This window comes from Aptenodytes patagonicus, chromosome 1, assembly GCF_965638725.1.
Source record: "Aptenodytes patagonicus chromosome 1, bAptPat1.pri.cur, whole genome shotgun sequence".
In the NCBI taxonomy this organism is placed as follows: domain Eukaryota; kingdom Metazoa; phylum Chordata; class Aves; order Sphenisciformes; family Spheniscidae; genus Aptenodytes; species Aptenodytes patagonicus.
Genome location: NC_134949.1, coordinates 185,505,027 through 185,528,295, shown reverse-complemented (window position 1 = coordinate 185,528,295; position 23,269 = coordinate 185,505,027). Strand labels below are relative to the sequence as shown.

General features: G+C 36.4%; 1 protein-coding gene across 3 annotated transcripts in view; it reads right to left on the bottom strand.

Annotated features, from left to right (window-relative positions):
- Positions 1 to 23,269, bottom strand: part of PCDH9 (protocadherin 9) — a 708,940-nt gene that overhangs the window by 261,010 nt on the left and 424,661 nt on the right. The gene's annotated exons all lie outside the window — the stretch shown is intronic.

Here is a 23,269-nt window from a genome sequence, read left to right as displayed (position 1 = left end):
TTTAGCAACCGCAACTGTGGGATTCATGAAAGGAATATTACAAGTCTTCATGGATCAAAATACTGCATCTTTGAAGCATCGGAAACAACTAGTTCAAGAGCATCTCAAAAGAATGGTTAAATTAAGTTAAGCACATCTTTCCACAAAAATTATTTTCAGCAGCAGGGAGCCTGAGTGATCTGGCTAGATAGATTGGTTTAGAATAAAGAAGAGATTCACAAAGTTTGCCTTAAGCTTAATAACTGTTTAGTTTAGTGATTAGTTTCTTATTAATATTAGCCATCTGAAAGTTATGGGTTATAGCTAAGATAATAATTCAAGATTTCTACAGAGTCAGCAGAGAAAGGAACATCAGGAAGATACAGGTATCTTCCACTAGTTACCAATTTTTAAGTAGTTAAAATCAGGTGTCCTGTATCCATCCCAAATCCAAGTAAGTCTTCCTGAAGTTAATGGAAAAAGCATCAGGTCCTGACTCTCTTTTTTTCACACTTTTTTTTTTCTTTAATGAGGAAAACCTCAAGTTAATAGTACTAACTGTATGTTTGCTTATTAAAAACTATTTGTTAATGGTAATTGCTACCATTTTACATGATGATCAATATCCTCTACCACGTTTCTTTTTATTCATCTCCCTTGGGTGGACATAGATAGTTGATTAAGTCAATTTTGGATTACTGTGTAATTCAGTATAGAAATAAATGTAATACTATTTGCTCTTGGCTGTGATTTTATAATTAGCATTTTGCTTTTAAGTTCCTTTTCTAGCTTTAGGATTAGAATCCAGCTGTAGCAAAACCAAATAGATCCTCTGAGTCATTGGGTTGTATTCATTTACACCAACAGAGGACCTAACCCTACATACTATCACTAAGCAAACTTCCACCTCGCACTTTGTTACTTTTTCTTACAACTTTTTCATTCTGGAATTGCCATCCTGAACAATTTCTTTGGAATCGCTAGCAGGCTCTTTCCCTTCAATATGAACAAAATAGAAATATAACTAACTACATAGCTAACTACATACCTTAAAATCTTCTCTTCCTGCACCCAAATTTAGAGATCTGTTTTTCCAAAGTAAGAATTTATGTCACTAGTAAAATCAGTAAGAGTCACAGGAAAAGGAGATTACTTTCACTTTTTAAAACTAAAAGACTCTATGAGAAAATATGAATGACTGAGAAAATAAATTCTTAAAGTAAGGGAGGAGATGAAAATTTCAATTTAAGATACTGCAAAATAATTAAACCCCTGTAATTAATTAACCACCCAAATAAGCAGAAAAATACATAATTACAAAAATGTCCAGTTTCATGAGTTATGTTGTAAAAATACTGATCTTAAGTAACAAAAGATCCTCATACTAGCCAAAATCTGCTCTGACTCTATACTGACAGGCGACCAGTCAGCCACTAAAATGGCACAGGCCTAACACTAATTCTGCTAACTTCTTAGCTGATAATGCTATAAATTTTTAAATCCATACTTTAAACGATAAAAAAAAAAAAAAAAAAAAAATCAGCTTGGCTTTCTGAGCTTCTCATTGAGGACCCCACAAATCATAAAGGATTATAAAAAAATCTAAAGGTCACATAAACAGTGATCCAGTTCCAGAGATGATGAACGGACAGCATGCAGTCCATCAAGAAACTTTAGACTAAGCTGTGCCATCAAAACAATGAGGGGAAAAAGCCTTCTACAAAGAGAGACTCAAAGCAAATGCTTAAGCTTAGGCATATCATACTAATTGCAAGGAAAGACTGTCACTCAACCTACTGGGAGCTTATGAGGGTGTTAAGTGATGTGATATGTGGCTGCCTCCCCCAGCTGCCTGGTCCAGGACACTCCTTCCCGGCCGCTGGAGCCCAGCCCAGGGACCTGGGGTCTCTGCTCAGGCTGAGGGATGTGTCTGCCTCTTTCCCTTTTGCACTAGCAAAACTGCTGCAGTACCAAGGCTGAGCACATATCCCAGACACACACACAGACACACAGGCAGAGGACACTGACACAGCCACAGCTGTGGCTACACAGATGGCCTCAGACAAGGCGCTGCCCCCAGCAGCACACACGTTCAGGACTCACAGCAGACACAGGCACAGACAGCCACGTCCCCTCCTCCTCTTGGGCTGGCAGAGGCAGAAGGTCACTGGTGCAGCACACACACCACACTCGCCAGGTTCACAAACACACACACACGTTCACAGATCCCCTGAGCACTGGCATGGCCCCTCTGCCCGCCCGGCACTCCTGCCCAGATCCCAGCCCCCCTTACCCACCCCATGGGTCCCCGACTCGCCGGCTGGTCCAGCTGGGTGCTCGCTGCAAACACACAGCACTCACACACTGGTCCTACGGGCACACCACTCTCGTGGGTCCCCCCCGAATACCAGCATGGACTCTCTGCCCGCCTGATACCCCTACCTGGACCTGGGACGTCCTACTCGCTGGCTGGTCCAGCTTGGAGTTTGCCAGAGACTCCACATGCACACCCCATGCACACCCAGGTTGGGGAAGGTACAGACACTCGCCCCCAGCAGCCGGCACCCAGCACACGGGCTGTGACCCATGGTCCTGCTCCAGCCATCGGCACTGAGCCCCTCACTCGTACATTGAACTTCTTCTTTCTACAGTAGTATCAGGGACTCTTCTTTCAGAAGAAAATCCTACAACATGCTTAGACTATGTTTGTATTTATCTGCTCCCTTGTGCAACCAAATGCAGCTTTGACTTCTTTTTACCTAAAGACAGAATCAAGTTATTCTGGCTAATGAGGTTTATAGTTGGTACAACACTGGGACTAATGATAACAAGTAATTACAATTTCAATTATGCTACAACATATGCAGGATTATATACAGCATGAGGTAGGGTTATGGTTCAGGTCCACAACACTTGGCCAAAATTCAAATCTAAAATCTGGGACATATTCAATCATAAACCACCATTTGGGGGGGGGAGAAATATGGGTTTTCTTCAGGTCCTGAAAAACATCCATTCTTTGTTTCTAATCAGGAAATATCACAACATTGTTACGTGAAACCCAAAACTGAAAGGAAATTCAGACAAAACAATATGATTTTAACCTGTGTCAAAGTAATTTCAATATATAATTCAGAACAATTTGACTCAATAGGTTTTTGAACCTGGGCTGAGTTTAAAAATCAGGAAAACAATTGGTATCAGTTACATGGAATCATTCTTCTTTTAATCACCTATTGTAGCAGATTCTATAAAGCTCATCCAGGTGAAGCATGACTTCACACCCACAAGAGATACAGAGAATAATTAATTCTGTATCTTGGATGGTGATAAAGGATAGCAAACTCTGGTGCTGATAAAAAGACAGTTCAAGTGTAATAGGAACACATTTTTTTTTCTGTTTTCAGACCAGGTGGTCAGCCAGCCGATACTTTTTTGAATCATAGTAACAAGCAAAATTGTATCAAATCAACCACACATGAAACTTGCCTAGCTGCTTCTTTCCTGCTGCAACAAAACCAAATACGTATGTATTTGGTATGTACTTGGAGTATGTTAGAGTAGTATGTTAGAGAGTATGTACTCTCTAACAATTGTGATTTGTGGAATTACTGGATGTAAGTAATAGCTGTGGTACTTGAAAATGCCAATAAAAATCTCAACAAGATCTCTTGGGTGGAGGGGAGGAATGGATGGTAGAGGGTGGGGATGTTCCTAATCTTATTGATCAAGCACAGAAAAGTGTGCTTGACATAGCATATTGCATTTTTCTTCATTACGATATTTTATCTGGAGATACTGAAAAGATTTTAAAAAATATATTTTAGTTGCAGCTTATCATTTTCCCTTCCTCATATTCTTCTGTCTTATTTATCTCACTTCTGTTGTCTTGATATGAGGAATTCAGTGGAGCCCAGTGACAGGACAGGTAACAATGGGCACAAACTGAAACACAGGAGGCTCTGAACATCAGGAAACACTTTTTTACTGTGAGGGTGACTGAGCACTGGCACAAGTGGTCCAGAGATGTTGTGGAGTCTCCCTCCTTTGAGATATTCAAAAGCCATCTGGACACGATCCTGGACAATCGGCTCTAAATGTCCCTGCTTGATCAGGGAGTTTGGACTAGATGGCCTCCAGAGGTCCCTTCCAACCTCAACCATTCTGTGATTTTGTGATTCTGTGCATTCTAATTGAAAATAAATGAAAACCTAGAAATATCTGGAGCAGTTTCATAATTTTCCAGTGCTGAAAACATAATGTTGTACTGAAGTACTTTATTTCTGACTGTCTTAGCTGTAAAAAACATATTCTGATACCAGAATTTGTAATTTCATTCCATACAAATCTATTGCTTTGGAAAGTGGCATAAAGCGTTAGAGATACAATCCTGAAATCCTTACTTAAGCAAAAGAATTGGTAGGAATTCTACCACAGCATGGACTTCTAGAAAAGGTGGACCAATGCCAGTGAGGTTTGGGCACTGCTTGTGAGACTAAGCTTTTTGCTGCTGCCTTATTTTCCCAGAAACCCTCATACACAGGCAGAAAGTGGGCTGTAAATAGTGTAAGTTATTTTGTTGACCTGAGTGCTGAAAGTCTGAAGTAAAGGAAAGATCATGCCATGTGATATCGAGTGTTTGAAATGTCCTATGGCAGATGAGTTATGAGCTGTGTTGGAAACAGAACTTTAACATAGGAAGTATAAACACTAGGTTTCAAAACTGTTCAGTGTTTTCCACTGTATACTAGCTTCTAAAATGCATTTTACTTCCAATTATGTGCTTGAATCAAATAGCAAGTTACAGAAATAAGCATTAAGAGGAGTTTTTGCATGGTGAGATTGTTTTATTCTGAAAACCAGACTTTCAAGCTTTGCACAACTATTGTATTGTTTTTGCTAATCAGGGATCCAAGAAATAATTATACTATTGTTCTGTTGCTGAATGTCTCACAGGGACAGATTTGGCTACAGATCCTATCCATTGTTATCAAACAAGCTATAATTAAAAAAACATTTCTACACTGGATTGTTGCAAATAGAACCTGCTGAATTTTAAGCAACTGAGCTGGCTTCTGAGTTTACAAATCAGGTACTTTAAACAAAATGCCCTCTTCTCCACTCAATATAGTTATAATTTAAGAGCCTTGATTTCTGTCCTTGATTTTCCAGACAGGCAGAAGTCACCAAAACATCTGATTCACAGGAAGTCAAATTAAGCTTTATAGAATGTTTGCATATCAGAATACATATTCAAGCATGACACATCTTCAATTGTCGTTGAGATCTTTTATTTTAGATATGGAGATTTTGCATCAACAAAAGTTCTTTCCCTTTCCTTTCTGAACTTTTATGCCATACTTTGTGTTAAGATGACAAAGGAATATTATGAAGGAAAAGCAAACACAAAGAAAACATTCTGGGAATAACTTCCTTATGGAAAGATTGTTGATATGGAGGCTTAAAAGAGAAACTTGAAAAAACAATTTACCTTTATAGAAAATAAACAGAAGAATCTATACTTGACATACTTTTCTGAAACTTAAACCCCACTCATGAATAAAGAAGTCGGAGAAGAAACATATTAAAATAAAATCAAGTGTAAACAGTAGACAAATACTCTAAAAAGCCTATGATGTGATGATGATGAAGAAGATATTTTTTGTGCACAAGTTTAAGAAAATGTTGTAAGGACACAAGAAAAAACTATGCTTCATTGGAGGTCCTCTGTGGAAGATGTCTGATAAAGTTTGTTCATCATCTCAGGATCAAAACAAAGACTCCTGGTTCTTGTACTAAAACATGGATTATTTTTTTTTATTATATCAAGCCTGTAAGTAGAAGAAGTCAAGTCACAAAAAACAGACTAATAACAGTTTCAGAGGGGAAGAGAAAAGATGTGCTGGGCACCACCAAGCTTTAAAATATAGTTTTAACAAACTATATTTTAAACCCTTCTTTTCTCATAAGATAAACCACATTTTTCTCTTAAATTCCTATGATGGAAGCACAAACAGTGCACCTTTTAATGTGGTAAGAGTGTGATCTGGGATAAGGAGATTCTTTTAAAACTAAAATATAACAGGAAACTTACACAAAAACTATCTATGTATTTGCTCCACAGAAAGAATTGGCAAGGTCTTTGAATTAACATATGGTTGCTGTATTAGTTTGTTTTATAAATAAACAATGATTTGTTATATATTTTTTCAGTTCTGATTGACTTAATGAAAGTGCCCTAAGATCTACAATCTACCTTCTCCTTTCCAAATTGGAAAGATGAATGAAAATATACTTCTGGACTGTGACCTTCTTTGAAAGTGTGTAGTTGCACAGTATCTCGCAGGAAGGCCACAAAGCACCTCAAATGGGGCTTCATATAATTCAGCTCAGTGATCACTTACATACCTTCTTCCTTCTTGTTGCACTCAAGCTTACAGAAGATATGAATTCGAGAAAAAATCATTCTACCTTCTTAGTAAAAGCCACCCTTGCTTCTCCCAGATAATCTTGGCTCAACTCTGCGTTATGTACAAATTGTGCAGTAGATCCCTGCAATTTTCTAAGAGAAACAGGGTTATTTTTTTCTGGGCTACTTCTAAACTAAACTCGCTTGTGCAGTCCCCATGGCAGTCCTTATTCAAGGATCTTACTTGCATCACAGGATAACCCATTCTCCATGCCCATCTTGATATCGTACCCACAGAACCAAGATAATGGAGATAGATAAGGTTTCCATCAATCTCTCAGGCTAAACTAAGAACGAAAAAAGAAAGAGCAATTCATACTGCATCTTCATGCTACGTCTTCATACCATGCTACCCATACAAATAGCTGGAGTGGTTAGGTATTTACTTGTTTTTAACCCCTAAGGTAACAATGTTGGTATTGATTTTAGAATGTAAATTGTTGTTATACCAGACAATAATTTGATTTATTCTGCTCAATTTTGCAGTACTAAAATTTCATAGAAATCAGTAAAATACACTGCAATACATTAAAAGAAAACATAAATACAATCACCTGTTATATCTCTCTTGCTGCTTAGGCTGCAGAGAACTGGTCTTTTCTTCAGGGTGAAAATATTATCAATTACATTCTGCCTACTGACTGGGGAGGAAATGACTGATGGTCCCAAGCACATTTAAACATGGTGAACAAACAGCCTCTCTGGTTGGGAGTTGTTTTAGTTTTGCAGAGACAACAAATGAAGAAAACCTCCCAGTCAAATCCTATGGTTTCAGTCATCTTTTGAGGTAATATCACTTTCTTCCTTTGTTTATGTAGTGACGTTCCTTCATTTTATTTCATGAAACTATAGGTTTTGTGCCATAAATTCTTCCTGGGTTTTGTTGGATTATTATTATTATTAAATTGGACACTCTAAAGACTGACAAACCTTTAACTAAAGACACTAAACACAGGACTATCATATATTTTATTTTAAGTTTTGCTTTCCTAATACCCATTTAGGTAAATATAGGCAAATATTTCTTTTCCTAATAAGCATTGTTATCTACCTACAATCATCTTGACTGCAAGGTAAATTTGACCTAACAGGAAAGCTGAGTGTTACAATTTAATCTAGTCTAAATCAGAGCATTACCTTGTTCAACTTGGGAGTCTGGTAAAATACTAATAAATTTTCAACATTTTCAGTCTTAGCCCCTGTCCTCCTGAATTAATTGTCTGAGACTCAAGAAATCAGTTCTAAGCCTACAATTATGCAAATTAATATCTCAGATGCATGGAAAGGCAATTGGGGGAAAGAGATTGAAACTGCTGTACACAATAAAACATAAAATAAAATAGCCAGATGTGCTACCAGTAGACAACTAAGCTAAAGTTCAGAAACATTATTCACCCAAATGGCTAGACATTAGTAAACCACAGTTTGCTATATTTATTACATGCTTCTTAACAGAAATTCTGTGGAAAATAACCCTGAGAAAGGATTCATTAAAAGTGTAATAATTTTGTAGATACCTATTAAAAATTAGTGTTGTATCTAGGACAGTTTTCTAAACACATTTGTAGTTAATGGAGAAAGAGAGGCTGCTCTAGTGAACATTCATGTCATCTTAAAAAATATGATTGTAAAATAACAGTAAAATGCCCTTTTAAGGTGTCTGTACTCAACCATTGACTATAGATGACTAGGTAAACTTAGGACATGTATTAGAAGACTTAAGACAGATTAATCCCTTTGACAACTCTGTTGTTATACTCAACAGTAGAGAGATATGAAATTCAGAATTTTCAAATTTAAATGCCCAAATTTAACCTACCAGTAAGAAAAGGTAGATCTTGCATTATGTTAATAACTGTTTAGACACCCAAATTTAGATATTCATCACTTGAAATTTTAGCTGTCGTTAAGTATTCAGGATACAAGAACCTGACGAAACAGATCTCACCGACAAAAAGATACTGCACTGACTGTGAACTGCTTTACCTGTTGCTCTGGCACATTTTATAAGAGCTTATTTGTATTACAGCATGCAAAGAAACTCACATATAAAGAATTTAGTTGTAATATAATTATATTTTATGTGATCTTTAGCAATTTAAAGTCTTCGGTGACCTTCAATTTATTTGTTTATTTTGATTTTGGTGATGAGACCCTCCTAGCAAGACAGATAATGCACATTACAATTGAAGAAGCATTGCAGAAGCACTGTAGCAATTATAACGATAACCAGCATAACTTCTCTACGCTCTCAGAAGCTTTACATTAGTAAAAGCATGTGTTGATCAATAATGTATATGAACTACTAAAATGTAGAAACAGCTGTTGCTGAAATGTTACAAGTTTAATTATAATAATAAATTTGCCCTGATTTACATTCCATTAAACTCATCTGGTTTTGGTAATGTGAACAGGGTAATAAAGTTTCTGGGAGTTTATTTTAACTATAAATTACATTTTTAAATGTGAGAAAAAACAATTGAGAATATTTCCCATCTGAGGAATGTACGTTATCTGGAGTCCGCTTATAAAAAGAACCCTATTATTGTCTTGTATAAATGACATAAAATAATTAAAATATTGACTGCTATATTTGCAATTATATTTATAACATTAACTTAAATTATGTTTATAGTATTTAATTAGTTACAGAAGTATTCCATCAACTAAGGTTTATTAATTGTATTGAGTAAACTGATACAGGTGGTATCATGTCAATAATCATTCTTGATACTGCATCTTATTGTTGGAGCTGATAATTACTGTGTTATAGAAGTGCCATGTATGCTTTTATCACAGTCAGTCACTACAGCAGATATGCAGAGTTATGCACTACCAGGAAGCGGGAAACTTTCCAGTGATCTTCAGAAAAAAGACAGTTGTGATAAAAAACCCTTTAGTATTCTGTTCCATTAGCTTTCTTTAGTATGGCATATAACCTTGGAAATCAAGCAGGCCATGGCTTTTGTGTAAAGGTAGCAATCTTTTGTCTGGGGTGACACAGCCCCCACTTTATATTATAACTAACCTCAGGATTTGAATATTTCATTTTTAATTGCGTATATAAGAGGAAGAAAACCATACTTCAAAATCCACAAGTTTAGCAGCAAATGACCAGCTATCCACTAGGAAGTTTTGTATCATAGGGCTTTAAAGGTAATCAGATTAACACTGTTTTAAAAGAAAAAGGAAAAAGAAAAAAGGAAAATTTGAAGCCCTTTAAATGATCACACTCTAAAACAACCAGTGCTCATAGTGACATCATGATGTCAGTCTTCACTTTTATTTATGTGAGTTTGAGGAAATGCAATTAAGAAGATCATATTTCTCCCCAATAAAGCAAGGATTAATATATGCAGAAAAGAACTGAACTCTCATAAAGATTCTAAGGATATCCTGTATTAGCGTGGGGGCGGGAGGAGGGCAAGGAAGGAGGCTCTTAATTTAGGGATGCCGTAAGGGGAATAGTACATTAGAACATTGCCTCCTGAACTAGTACTACTGTGTGTAATGGGTATCTGTCACTGACAGCTTACTGGGTTACAATTAATTCTGAGTCATCAGTCATGTCTTCTCCTGCAAGCACAGAAAGCAGAAACAGCAGCAGCATTGCCCTTTGAGGATAAGACCTTTTACATGCTATGATTCTAGAAAGCAGCTGTACATCTATTAACACAATGGACGCTATAGCTGTCACATTAGATAAATGGATCCACATTGGAAAGTGGACATGATTGTCAAGGATAATACGGTTAAGCTGGTGCATCCTGGGAAAGCTGCAATTTCTATAATATTTTAATTTTGAAACTAATATTATTACCCCAATCAATTGCACACGCTATAAGTTAATTAAAACACCCCTGTTAAAACATATCTGCATCTCTACCAAAAAAGGATCTAGACAATAATGTATTTGCACCATAAAAACCCCTATGTTTTGTTACTTGGGACAGGATGTCCTTAAGAACTGCTTTCCTAAGAGCAGATTTCTAAATTTTATTTTACTTTTTCTTATATTGAACTCCCAAAGCTTTGGAGTTTTCATTTTGCACATGCAAACACATGCTGCAGAAAATAAAAAAAAATAAATAAAACCCCAGCTTTTCACTTAGGATTCTTCAGAGAACAATACATATTACAACAAATACTGACTACAAATTCTTCTTCCACCACATTTAACACATATGTACATCTGCCTGGTAATATGATGTCAAAGTTTGGAAAACTAAATCCACGGAGAATGTTAGGACTTTCAGTGGTTGAATGGGCTTTTTTTGTTTTTTTAATTCCTGTGCCATGTTGACTATTGGGGCAAATCTCTGCTACATGAAATAATACTCCCAAATAAGATGCAAAATGAAAAGTAAACATATTAAGGTGTTTCCACACAGAGATTTCTAGAAAAAATATAAAATATGCTTCAGCAGTTTAGTCAGTAAGAAAACTAAAACCTCATTTATTAATAAACAAGATAAAAAAGAAAGAGGGAAAAAGAAGGCCTTTTTGCATGGAAATCAGCTACACAGAGAAGACAGTGGTACTACTGTACTATCAAAACAGCAGATACTCTCACAAGTATCTTACTGTGAGAGTAACTAGTTAGAAATGCATTTTCTGCTGGCCTCAAGTAGAAGTCAAATGATAGCTGACAAGAATCACTATTATCATTAGACTTCATCCAATTTTCAGTATTTTCCACAAATTACATATGGCATGCTCTTGACACATTGAAAGTTACAGGGAAAACAAGAACTCTTGCTATCTGGATAGTTTTAGAAAATACTGTCAATGCCATGGGTCCCCTTGGAATAGGCCAAAAGATAAGTTTGATAGTCCGTGTTCATATTCTGGTGTTGATGATCTATCCTAATTTGTGCCAGCTGAGTTTAATGTTAGTAAAGTGAACTCACACTGGTGAATTAATTTCTTTCTTTCAGTGGTCTAAAAGAATAACTTTGCAGAAGTCTTTGAAGTTACATCAACTGATGGTAATAGCCATCTACTTCTCCTTAGCTTCTACCAGAAATAGATTCACTAAGTCACATATTCAAAACTACAGACCTTCATACGATCTTGGCCTGTGACTTCTCCAACATTATCTGTCTACAAAACTGGAGAAAGCAGGACATTGGACAGTTACTTTAGACATAAACCATTTAGTGATTGGTGCATATTTTTTTTCAGATTTACATACTAGCAAGTTTCTCATTTCACAGAATTTGTTGGATGCCATCACCTTTGAACCCAATGTTTAAAACTGATGGAGTTATTTGTGCACTTTCCACCTAGAGCACACGACCATGTCTATTAATACAGATAGCCAAAGACTGCTGACTTTTAAGCCCAACATTTACTAACATTTCAAGGGTAATTTATATGTATTTCGCAAATGCTAGCTTTTCATTAGGCAAACTGACAAGCACAAACCTTCTGTTTCACATTTTATTTTATTTTATGCAACAATATTAATTAAAATAAAAGCATGAAGGCACAAAGGAATGAAATTGTACTTCACAAAAATATTGTAAAGATATATGCACATGCTCTGTGTGTCTTTGTTTTCCAGAAAATATTAAAAAAAGAAGTCCAAAGAGGTTGTATCTAAACCTAAACCAATGGTTTACGAGTATTGCTGTTATGTCACGATACATTCTACATTACATTACTAGCTATCTACAGAACAGACAGGACACATTTCTGAGTGAGAATTCAGCATTAGAACAATTATTAAATAAATTATATCTATTTATGGGCAAATTGAACTGAGTTTCATTATTGTTTTAATATCAATTTCTCACATAGTAGTATATCAGGATCCTTTCTGATTCGTACTACTACGACAGATGGAAGAAAATGCACGGTAGTACTTTGAGATTTAAGGTGTTATCAGACTATAGAATACATCACAGAGCTCAGTGCCTGTGGAAGCCACCTTATCTCAGTCTTCACGGGTTGACAGGGCATATGAAGAATGCATCCAAACCCCCCCGTTTGATCTTTATTGTTGACAGATCACAGATATGGAAGTTTGAGATATTTCCACAGAAACAGCAAGTAGCGTGATAACTAGCCAAAAATGGCAGATAACCACACCTACTTCAGCAAGAATCTGAAAATTGAACCTTTTTTTTAGAGAGAATGAGCAAAGGAAGAAGATGTCATTTATATTACAGTTACTAGTAATATAAAAAATCAGTGAAAATAGCAGGCAAAACAATTTCAAGGCTGAGAAAATTCTCTGAAATGAAGACTTTAATACTTGTTCACAGAATTTTGAATTTCATTTCTAGAAGGAATAAACATGGGCTTAACCTAGAACTTAGTAAAGTCACTGGAAAGTTTCTCACTGATATCAATAGGATTAGGATTGGTCTAGCAGCATCTTCATGAGCCCTAAAGCTAATAAAATCCCAAGTTTTTCTTGTTATCTAACAGTCAATGTTCTGAACATTTCTGACTTTACCAACATTTTTAATCTAAATTATGTTACTTACAGATATTATCTTTTGTACTGAAGACACTCATCATACATAATCTACTTTTTTGCTTTGTAGTGTTGGATTTTCTTTTCCAGTGTGTGCTAATAAGTGTTCTTTGGATATAAAAATTTAAATCTGATTATGGCTTCTTAAAAAAGCTTTAAGTATATTAAATGATCACTTAGGTTTGACATTAAGTGTTTTGTGCGTCAGTGTTTTGTGTGTGTGTGCAGATTCCTGTGCTTGTACTTCTTAGAATCAATTAAATATATATTCTTTTAATAGCTTATCTCTCTAGTTTCTAAATGGAGATCAAATTCTTATGTGTAATTAATGAACTATATATGAAGCATGCCCTCAACTTCTGAATTACACAATGGCCAAAAAATCCTAGTCAAAAATTATGCTGCAGTCAAAGCGAGATCAACATTTCAGTATGAAATGACAGGCATGTTTCATTAAAGGGCAAATTCTGCAGTTATTCTTCAGAAGGCAATGGAGGCCTGGCACTGCAGTAAAGATTGCTGATTTTACCGACAGGTAATTATTCCATTAATACCTCCATTATGCAAAGACAGAATGGCCAAACTACTGAAGTGTCAAGCATGCATCACATTTGACCAGACCAGTCCTCATGTATATGCAGGTTATAGAACAGTCATAGAAGTCCCCTCGGCAGAGATGTATTCCCTTTGCTCCTCAAAACAGCACACACATTGCACCGAGGCAGAGTGACAACAGCTGTAACAATATACTGGAGAAAAACAGCAGGCAGGCTAGTTAGATCAGTGTTTTTGGTATCAGGCATTTCTCTGGAAGATATCCTGGAATTGAGGAAAAAAGCAGGTAAGACTACATTTGGATAAGTGCTTATCACAAAATCATCATTTTCCATGGGAATAGTCATAGATAATATTTATTGTAACTAGATTTATTGAAAAGAATACAATCAAAATGATTAAATAATTCATTCTGCATCTAATGCAAACAAGAGCCTAAAACATGTATTTATAACAGATTAGAGAAATGCCTTGTGTGCACTTTGAAAAAGACCAGAAGGTATGGACTTTGCTCCGTAGAGGCAAGGTTATTTATCATTATTTCTTAGGAAAATGCACAGTTCGAAATCTCTAGAAGTGAAACTAGAAACCCTCTGGATAATGTATTTTGAACAGCAGTCCTAATAACAACAGTAAAAGTAACAAAGATAATCCAACATCAAACTGTACATAGTTAACTTCATAATGGGGAAGCCAAATGTTTCCCACAGTAGGCAAAAAATTGGTATGGTACATGCCTTGGGTTGACAGATGGAAGGAAAAGAAAGACAGATGTGCTCTAATTTCTTGATCTTTTTTTCCTTTCGTCTTTTTTTTTTTTTTTCCCCCTTCCATAAGATGACTATCAGGCATAGATGAAACTGCTTACTCAATAACACTGGCTACAGATATTCACCAGAGCAATAATGCCAAATATCCTTTAGGACTTTGCCCACTAGTATAATCTCAAACGATATTCAGTAACAAGCAAAATGACTAACAGCTGGCACTTTCCTTAGAAATGGCAAAACACCAACCAGGTCCAGTTTGTGCAGCCCTTGTAGAGGGGACCATCTGGAATGCTAGCCTGAATCTTAACAAATAAAATCAGGGGCCAGGTCAGACAAGTAGCATCTTAAAGAATTCATGATACTGAGTTTCTAAGCTAAACTGAAAATGACAGAGAAGCCAACATGTGAGAGGATATAAGTAGTCATTCTGACCCAGGGGATGGAGGGTGATCATGTGGTTAAAGTACAGGACACGGACTGAGAAGACTGACTCTGTGACAGATTTCATGTAAGTCAGTGTAATCAATAGAAAGTTTCCCATTAGACTCAGAAGCAGGTAACTGGGGTCTATCTTCCAGGTACTGAGAACCTCCTGACAGTGGCCAGCTGCTGTCAGCTGCCAGTGATGCAAAACACTCGTTTTGCTTATTGAAAAGTAGGAAAGATCATTGCCTTTTTTTCAGCTAGGCATGATGCTTATAAAAGCTAACATGATATTTGCAAATGAATTTGAGATGCTCAGATGGCAAATGCTATCCAAAGAATAAATATTTTATTATTTTATAATTTGAGGTAGAAGAAATATGTTTATAATTTCCATTTACTTGATAGTAAAAGGCTTAACACTGAGCAAGGGAGGGATGGAAGAGAAAATAGAAGAGTGGCACTGTGAGAGGTAATACTCAAATAACACAGGAAAGAATGCTGTTCCCTCACAAAGTTTACAATCTGATTGAAGACCGGATGAAGACAACAAGAGAGCCATGGGAAATAACAAAGGTAGCAGTAACAGCTCCATATGATTACTATGGTTAGCTACTTGTCCTGCTTGATGGATGTAAATAATTATGCTTTCCATAACCTATTACTCTTTTCTTTAATCTCCTAATTTCACTTTTATGATGATGAATTTTACTTTAAGATATTCCTTTTCATGCTTTGATTTTTAAAACAATAACAAACAGAAATTACATTTACTTCTCCCCGCTTTAGACATTTCCTTGTAAATTCCAGTAGTCATCTACCTGCAAACAGCTAGGGCATTTTTTTGAAAATAAACATAGGAAGACCCATTATCAAGTAACGGTGAGAACAGGATATTCCACCTAAACGCTTCTATTAAACAGTTGTGAAAATACCTAAATGTAAGTTTTCCAATAACTACAGGGGTTGTTTTAATCTTAGAAGAGGTCATTAGTCTGTGATACCACTCAGCTCACTGTGTTTTCAGGCTACCCTTTATTGCCACTTTAAAGATATTTTTAACTAAGATTTCTTCAAATGTACAAAAATTGTTACTAAAGTGGTATGATACTATACACAAGTAGTCCAAGTGAAACCATAGAACTATTCATTTCTGGAAAATTATGAATATTTATACATATTACATGATATGGACATTTATCTATGATAATATCCAAATATTGCTTATATAAATAATGGTGTGAAACTCCTCCAAACCAGCAACTCAAAAACTGCTTTACTAAATCCTGCTTTCTGTCTAAACTCAAATATGACAAATCTGTGGGTTGTGCCAGCTTCCAGAGTAAATACTTCAAACAGTACCAATGACAATTTTCACTGGTATCTAGCACAAAGACCCTCTACGTTTACTTGTGATTGTGTTTAATTTCATATTGAGATGATTAATCAGAGTAAACGTCTTTATTTTCTGCTGTTTTAACTTCAAGAAATGATCTCTTCTGTTTTTATCCTATTATAAGGATCGTTACAAAAATGGGAAACAATTAACACTGGGTTTAATGCGTGAATGCCATAGAGCTTAAGTAATTGCACTCAAGGTCTGCTAACTTTTCAATCAGGCATTTGGTTGCAAGCTGCTCACGATTGATTCTGAGAGAAGAACTAACACAATCTAGGCAGCAATAGCAGGTGTGCCAAAAACGCAGACAAGTTGGCAAAACCAGTGAAAGAGTCTAGAGCGTAAAAGAAACAGAAACTAATGGAAAATTCTTCTTAAAAGACTTTTGCTTGGGATCCAATCAAAACTGAGTAAAATTAATTGAGGCAAATGAGCATAGAGAGAGGTTTTTGACCAAAATAATTAAGAAATATGAACAGCAAAACCACAAAAGCTCAGCCTAGAGAAGACTTGCCAGTCAGAATCTTAGTGAGCAGAATTAATTAGATTGGGGACTTGAAATTTTCACATGCATTTTGCTAAATAAATAAATAAGAAATACCATGAGAAGTTTCTGGAATTACAATTAGAACACTTACTATTCTCAGCATTTATGATTTGTTTTGGAGAAAAGAACGGATCCATTTTTATTTCTATTCATTAAAAATATATATTTTCTCCTTTCTCTAATAAATCTATTCTCTATGATTAAGAGAGTCCTGAATTCAAAAGTGCTTACACAGCATAGCACTGGGTGCACTTATAAATTACATTTGTTGATGAAGACTATGGCTACACACACACATCTATAGAATCACAATTTGTCAAAGAAGCAAGGGTATCCACTTGCAATAATATAATCTACATGAAAATTGCATGCTTACATCACTTTTCAAGTGAAAATACCCCTCTCTGGTTCATATACAGTACCACAACAGTAAACTCCTTTCAGGATTGTCCTCAAGAAAAATTTGATTAGGTTTATAAGTTTGCATACCATCTTCAAGGTTTGTGGGTTGTTGGGTTCTTTTTTCTATCAGTATCTTTAACTAAATCATCTATGTATCTAATTTCAATGATTTTGGCACACTTCTATACAAAATCCATAATTTATACAACCTTATATAGCAGTTCTGCATCAGGGTCTTGACCAAACTCTCCAAAATTTCTAGAAATAGAAAACCATATTGATAATAAGGTTCTGAGCCTTGTTAATGCAAATCAGGAAAGAATCTCACTTATGAACCAGTAAGCACCATCCATCTTGGAAAAAAAAACACCTAGATAATAGGTAATGCAAGGGGTTTGGAAGGTTTATTTCACAGATATCTCTGAAAAACTTGTACAAATAACATTTTTTAAAAGACTGACAAGAAACAGGACTGAGCTGAAACCCAAGCATTTCTAAAACAAAAATATTTTGCAAAATCCTAATCTTTCTGCCTAGCAATAATTCCCCTGTAAACTCCAGAAACAGGTTTCCTATCTTTTAGGCACATTTTGGTGAAGAAATGACTAATATGTCAGCTTCCATGCTTTGCCATTTCTAAGGCAAAGCAGGCAATGTAAACACTTGCCATTCTTTTTTTTTTTTTTTTTTTTCCAGATGAGTGAATCCTACCAAGTACAAGATGTATTAATTAACTTAGATAGTCGCAGTATACAGATGTCCACATCAAAACACATGGATCCAACAGCGTCACTTCAAATTCTTTTAGAGTTGGCTGAGTACAGAAGTGGTAGGATATCACAAGCTTTAATCATTGCCCTATTTGCTTTAATCAATAGCATCATCTATTCTCAAATTGTTTACCAACACTTGAAAACAAGTTGCAGCAGCTTGGGCACCAGCGGCACCAGCAGAGCAAAATAGCAAGGATAGCTTCTAACTAAGGCAGATGACCTTAGATGCCTAAAAGCTTTTCTCTCTTCCAATGCCTAAATGGCAGCGATTATGCGAAGCAATACCCAGTTCAATGGCCGCTATGTCTCCTTGGGATAAGTATAGAAGAATAGTCACATATTTGTGAATCTGCCAACACTCCAATGACAGCTTTCTCTCTTTCACCTTCCTTCTAACAGCTATCGCTCAGTCACTCTGCTGTCTGTCATCTGCAGGTGAAGGGTTTTACAGAAATGAAAGGCAGTGGTCTAGCACAGGGCGACCCACAGACTCTCACAAAGAGACCCTTAATCATAAGGGACATTCACATCTTTCTGATCTGGGAGCAATTCAAGATAGATGCCAGAAGGAAGAAGAACAAAGAAACCAGCATTTGAAAATTCCCTCAGTGGCTTAATAATACTGCTGAGATGGCTTTTGCCAGATTAAACAGACATGCTCCTTTAGACCCTAAATATTGCTCTGAAACTAATTCCCCAAGCATTGTCCAGAGTTTAACAGGGGTTGGGATACCAACAATCAAACTTCGAAGTAATTCTTCAAATTCTAGTGGAGTTGGCTGAGAGACAGCTAGAATATTCAGGTCTTTCCAGGCCAAGGAGAGAGAGGGCAGTTGGATTTCTTTGCAATTGTTGTCTTTAAAGGACTTGGACAAAGCAATTCCAACACAACAGCTTATTTCTAAAATGCTTTAAAGTAAAGGATAGGTGTGGGGGGTAGTGAGCTAGCTGATATTTTTGAATGGTGCCTACATTCAGCACAGCATTCTGACACTTTAGGAGAACACTACAGGAGCTGCAATACATTAGTGAAGCCTGACAGAGTAAAGATCTTCCTTCACTTGTCATTTTTTTTTTGAAGTGACAAGAAAGCTACAGGCAATAGAGGATTTCAAGATGAGGATTCTATCTGATACTTACATGAAGCATCATTGTATGCAATCCTCTAAGTGATGTCAATAATACAAACCATAACTGTATAGGCAGAAAAAAAATCTTTTAAAAATCTTAGAAGAAGCATATTTTGAAAGTGGCTAATGCTTTAGCTTCCTACATGCCAATACTCACCTACATAATTCCTCTGAGACACACTCAAATGTTAAAAGAGCCCATTTGCCTATCTATGTTCATTCAGTTGAATACTCAGCAGGATCACTTTCTTGTGATGTTTCTAGTACTTGGGTTAATTTCATTACACTCTGTGAGATATTCATCATAAAGAAATCAAAATGCAATGTAATACTTAATTCCAGTCCACTTAAATGGGTGAATCAAATTAATGTCAATCTGGAAATTTGCTCTGAGTTATTAGTGAATATATTCACTCCTTCCAGGCCCTTATCAGCTTCTGCAGAATCTAGCTTTTTAAAAAATTCTGAGAAGAAGGTCTCAAAACTATAAACTGAATGAAGGCAATGCAGTGCTTGCTTTCTAAATCAGCAGACAGACAGCTGGAGTGCCACTGCTGTAGCCCAAAGATTTGACAGGCTACAGCAGAGATAAAACTGACAAGAGTCTTTTCTCATATTTTCCTGCTGCTATTCAAAACTCTGAGCAGTAGGAGACTGACGAGAAGGAGGTTAATTTTGCTCTGCAGCAGTTTAGACTATGGAAGACTGAAGAAAGTAAACAATATAGGACTGCTTTATTCCTGTAAATTGCAGCACATGTGATTTTGGAGAGATGAGTTAGCAAGGCAGCTACTTTTTCAACCAGACTTCATAATGTGTTTAGTATTTTTTTTTTTTTTTTTAATTTCTTGATTTCTCTCCTTTTAACAGTAAAAATCCAGGAAAACAAGCCTGAATGTAATTTTTAATGCATTACATTGTTTCAGAATACAGTCATTTATGGAGAAACAACACTTTCTTTTGTCTTTTGGAGCAAGATGTAAGAAGCAATATTTAGACTGCCATGGGGACGTGAGTTAGATCTCTGCAGAGGATGCAAGGCATGTATACTGTGATCAGGGAAGTGGCAGGGAAGCTGAGTCTAGAAATAAAAACATAACAGGAGAGATGAAACTAGACAGAAAGAGGAGGATTGGAGTCAGGGAAGCAGTCTGAAACTTGTAGGTAGGAAAGAAGAAATGAAATGAAAGGCAGCACAAAGATAGTGGATAAGACCAAAGCTGTATGACAAGCCAAGGACAAAACAAGAATAGATATCAATTCTTATTTACCAGTGGGAGAAGAGGAAGGTGGTGAAAGGAAGCAGATGTTACAAGGAATTGGGAGAAAAGCCTCCAGCTGGCCTGCACAGTTAGTACTAGGAAATGTATGGAAGAGACAAGGAGAAATCCACTGAGAAAAGAAACTGTCTAAGAGAAAACACTCCCTGATTGAGTGCAATAGGACAAAACTCTCCTGGGAATGAACCGAAATTTAGTAGTGAATAGTATTCTAGTGATCAGAAATGGATCATTTGTTTCAAATCTAGGTATTAAAAGATACAGGTTAAAGGATTAAAAAATGTCCCCTGGAAAAGCTATATGATGAATCCCACTCTGAATTAGATTTTGTCCTTGCCTTCACCATACAAAATGTGTGTATCATACTAGGGAAGTTGTTACACTTTCTACAAATGACCAATTAGGGTGAAAAGAATAGGTTATTTTTCGAGTCAGTGGAGAGAAATGGGCATTTGCCAAGGATGCCATGTTTAAGACATCATCCTTAAGATGGGATGAATCACTTCCTGTCAGTGCCACTTACTTTCCATTGACTAAAACCAATGTCTACATGACCTCCTTTAAGTAAGATGAAATGTTGCTGAAGTTAGGTAATTTCACCTTTAGTTTCTGTCCTTTATTTCCTGAATGGTTAATTTAGGGTCTGAGAGTTGAGAGCATGCATGCAACAGTGGCTTATGCTCCACTTCTTCAAAGCTACAAAGAGTACTAATATCCTTTTGATTCTGCACTGAAGAATAAATGTGTTAATATTTGCAAAGCATTAGATACAGTAGTGATAAATGTCATAAATTCCATGAGAAAACTAATAGCTCTGTCTTCAAAACAGGATATGAACACTGCAACAAAGAACATCAACATATAGTGAACAACAAGGAGGAAGGCAAATACTGAGGTTAGCTCATTAACTTGGACTGAATATTTTGTGCACTGAAAAGGATCAAGGTTCTCTGGAAATAATGATTGATATATGATTAGGTAATTAAAGACTGTATTGTAATTCCTGCACAGGGGGCCTGAATTGGGTTTCCAGTAGTAACATTAATACTGGCATCTGGGTGCTAGATTCTGCAACATTAAAATGATGATTAAATATACTTTGTTCTTAGTGGATATACCACGGCAACTTGCAAACAGATGTGGAGAGAGGACGTCTTGCCAAGACATCCACAGAAGTATGAGATATAGTCCTGCTAGGGGGAAGCAGAGCAAAGTAATTGGAAACAAAACCTGTGCTTTCTATACAACTTTTTTCTCTCATCTTTGCCAAGACTTTTTAAATCTTTTAGAAATGTGGTTCAGCTTTTTCCTGTTTGTTTTATTTATATCCTCTTTAGCCTAGCCCAGGAGTTTTAATTGCTTCTCTTCTTTATGAATTAAAACTGACATTACAAAAGACAGTCAGGTTTCTGTTTTTCACTCTGCCTGTTAAAGCCATCACCGGAAAACACTATTTTTGACCATACTTCCATTAAATCAAATGCATATTTGTTTGACATTCCCTCACATTTTGCAGCACTCACTGTTTAGTTTCTATTTATAAGTCTTATGGATTGCAGACTGAAATGCTTCCACAAAGGCATACTTGGCTCCATTTGTATGCTAGTCTAACTGGCAAGAAACAACAACAGTGTTCAGGACTGACTCTCTCCTCTCTTTGGAGAGAAAGCCGCTGTGAAAAGTGAACCTATGCATGCAGTCATTGAGAAATCTGAAAGTGCTGTGATTGGAAGTGACAATATGGCTTGCTTAGTGAGGATTTGTTTTGAATGTGCGGCTTCAGAATTATTTACTAATTAAAAATATTTTACCATGGAGAAACCCATTGAGATTTGCTTCTTGTTTCCTAGGGTGCAGGAGCGTGAAATCATGGATGAATGAGCTATAGCACCATAATTTGCTTCTGTCAGTTTAAATGAAAAGGTCTGAAATGAACTGGTGAAATTAGTTCACAACATTTTTACCACCAGTAAATGCAATTTAATTTTATGGCAAACTGTAAAAGCATACCCACCTTTCACAAACTTCTAATCTTACACCGGACAGCAGAATTATTTGCCCTATATCCTATTCCATGCCCTCTTTAGACTGGGGAAATGAAGGTATCAACCAATTGACATTTGATTCCCAACATCCAGCATTGAGAATATGTTGCTTGCATGTGGATAACGCTGAAATTCACCTATGCACACAGAGAGCTCCTACTCTCCCCTCTGCCTCCTCCCTCACACATAGTAAGCTGAGGCTGTTTTATTCTGATGTTTACTGTGCTGAAACAAATAGCAGCTAGAAAGACCTTAACTATCGGGGTGGAAGAAAGAAAGGACACTTGCTGGCAGTAACAGATGTACATGTGACTAAAGAGGACTAGTATCACTCTTACTAATAGTAGAATAAAGTCACTCAGCTGTGAAATGACTCATAATTAGGATGACCTCATTCAAAACCCAGCTACAGCAAGATACTAGATAAGCAAATCAAAATCATCACTTCGGTTCTTTAAAGACAGATAGCATGCAGTATCCATCTGTTAAGAGATACCACCTGTTCTATCAACTCATTACATTGCCTCAAGTATTAAGCAGGAAAGTCGGTTAAGTCGATTCGTGTGCAAGAGGACCTTCGTGGAGGGTGAGCAATTGTTCTCTGCTACCCGGTATCTCATCCCAGCAAGGGAGAAACAGGACAACTCCAGAACAACTTCATCTGTCCCCTGTCAGACTCCATCTCCACCTCTTGATTAATAATATAGGAGGCACTGAACAAATACAACACAGTCTGTATAAAAAGTAGGTTGTCTTGTTATCTGCACAAGGTCATCAGTTTCTGTGTCATACCCAGAAATAAATCTAATTAATTTTTTTGTTGTGTTCCTCTGAGTGAAGGCTAAATTTTATGTGCCTAAACCCACCATCACCTCAAAATGCTCAGTTACCAGCATGTGTTATTTCAGTCAAAACCTAATAATGTTACATGCATAACCTGCCATTGCCAATATATGGATGTTTACACAAAATACAAGTTTCAGTGCATAAAGAAGTTATACTCTCTGATTCAG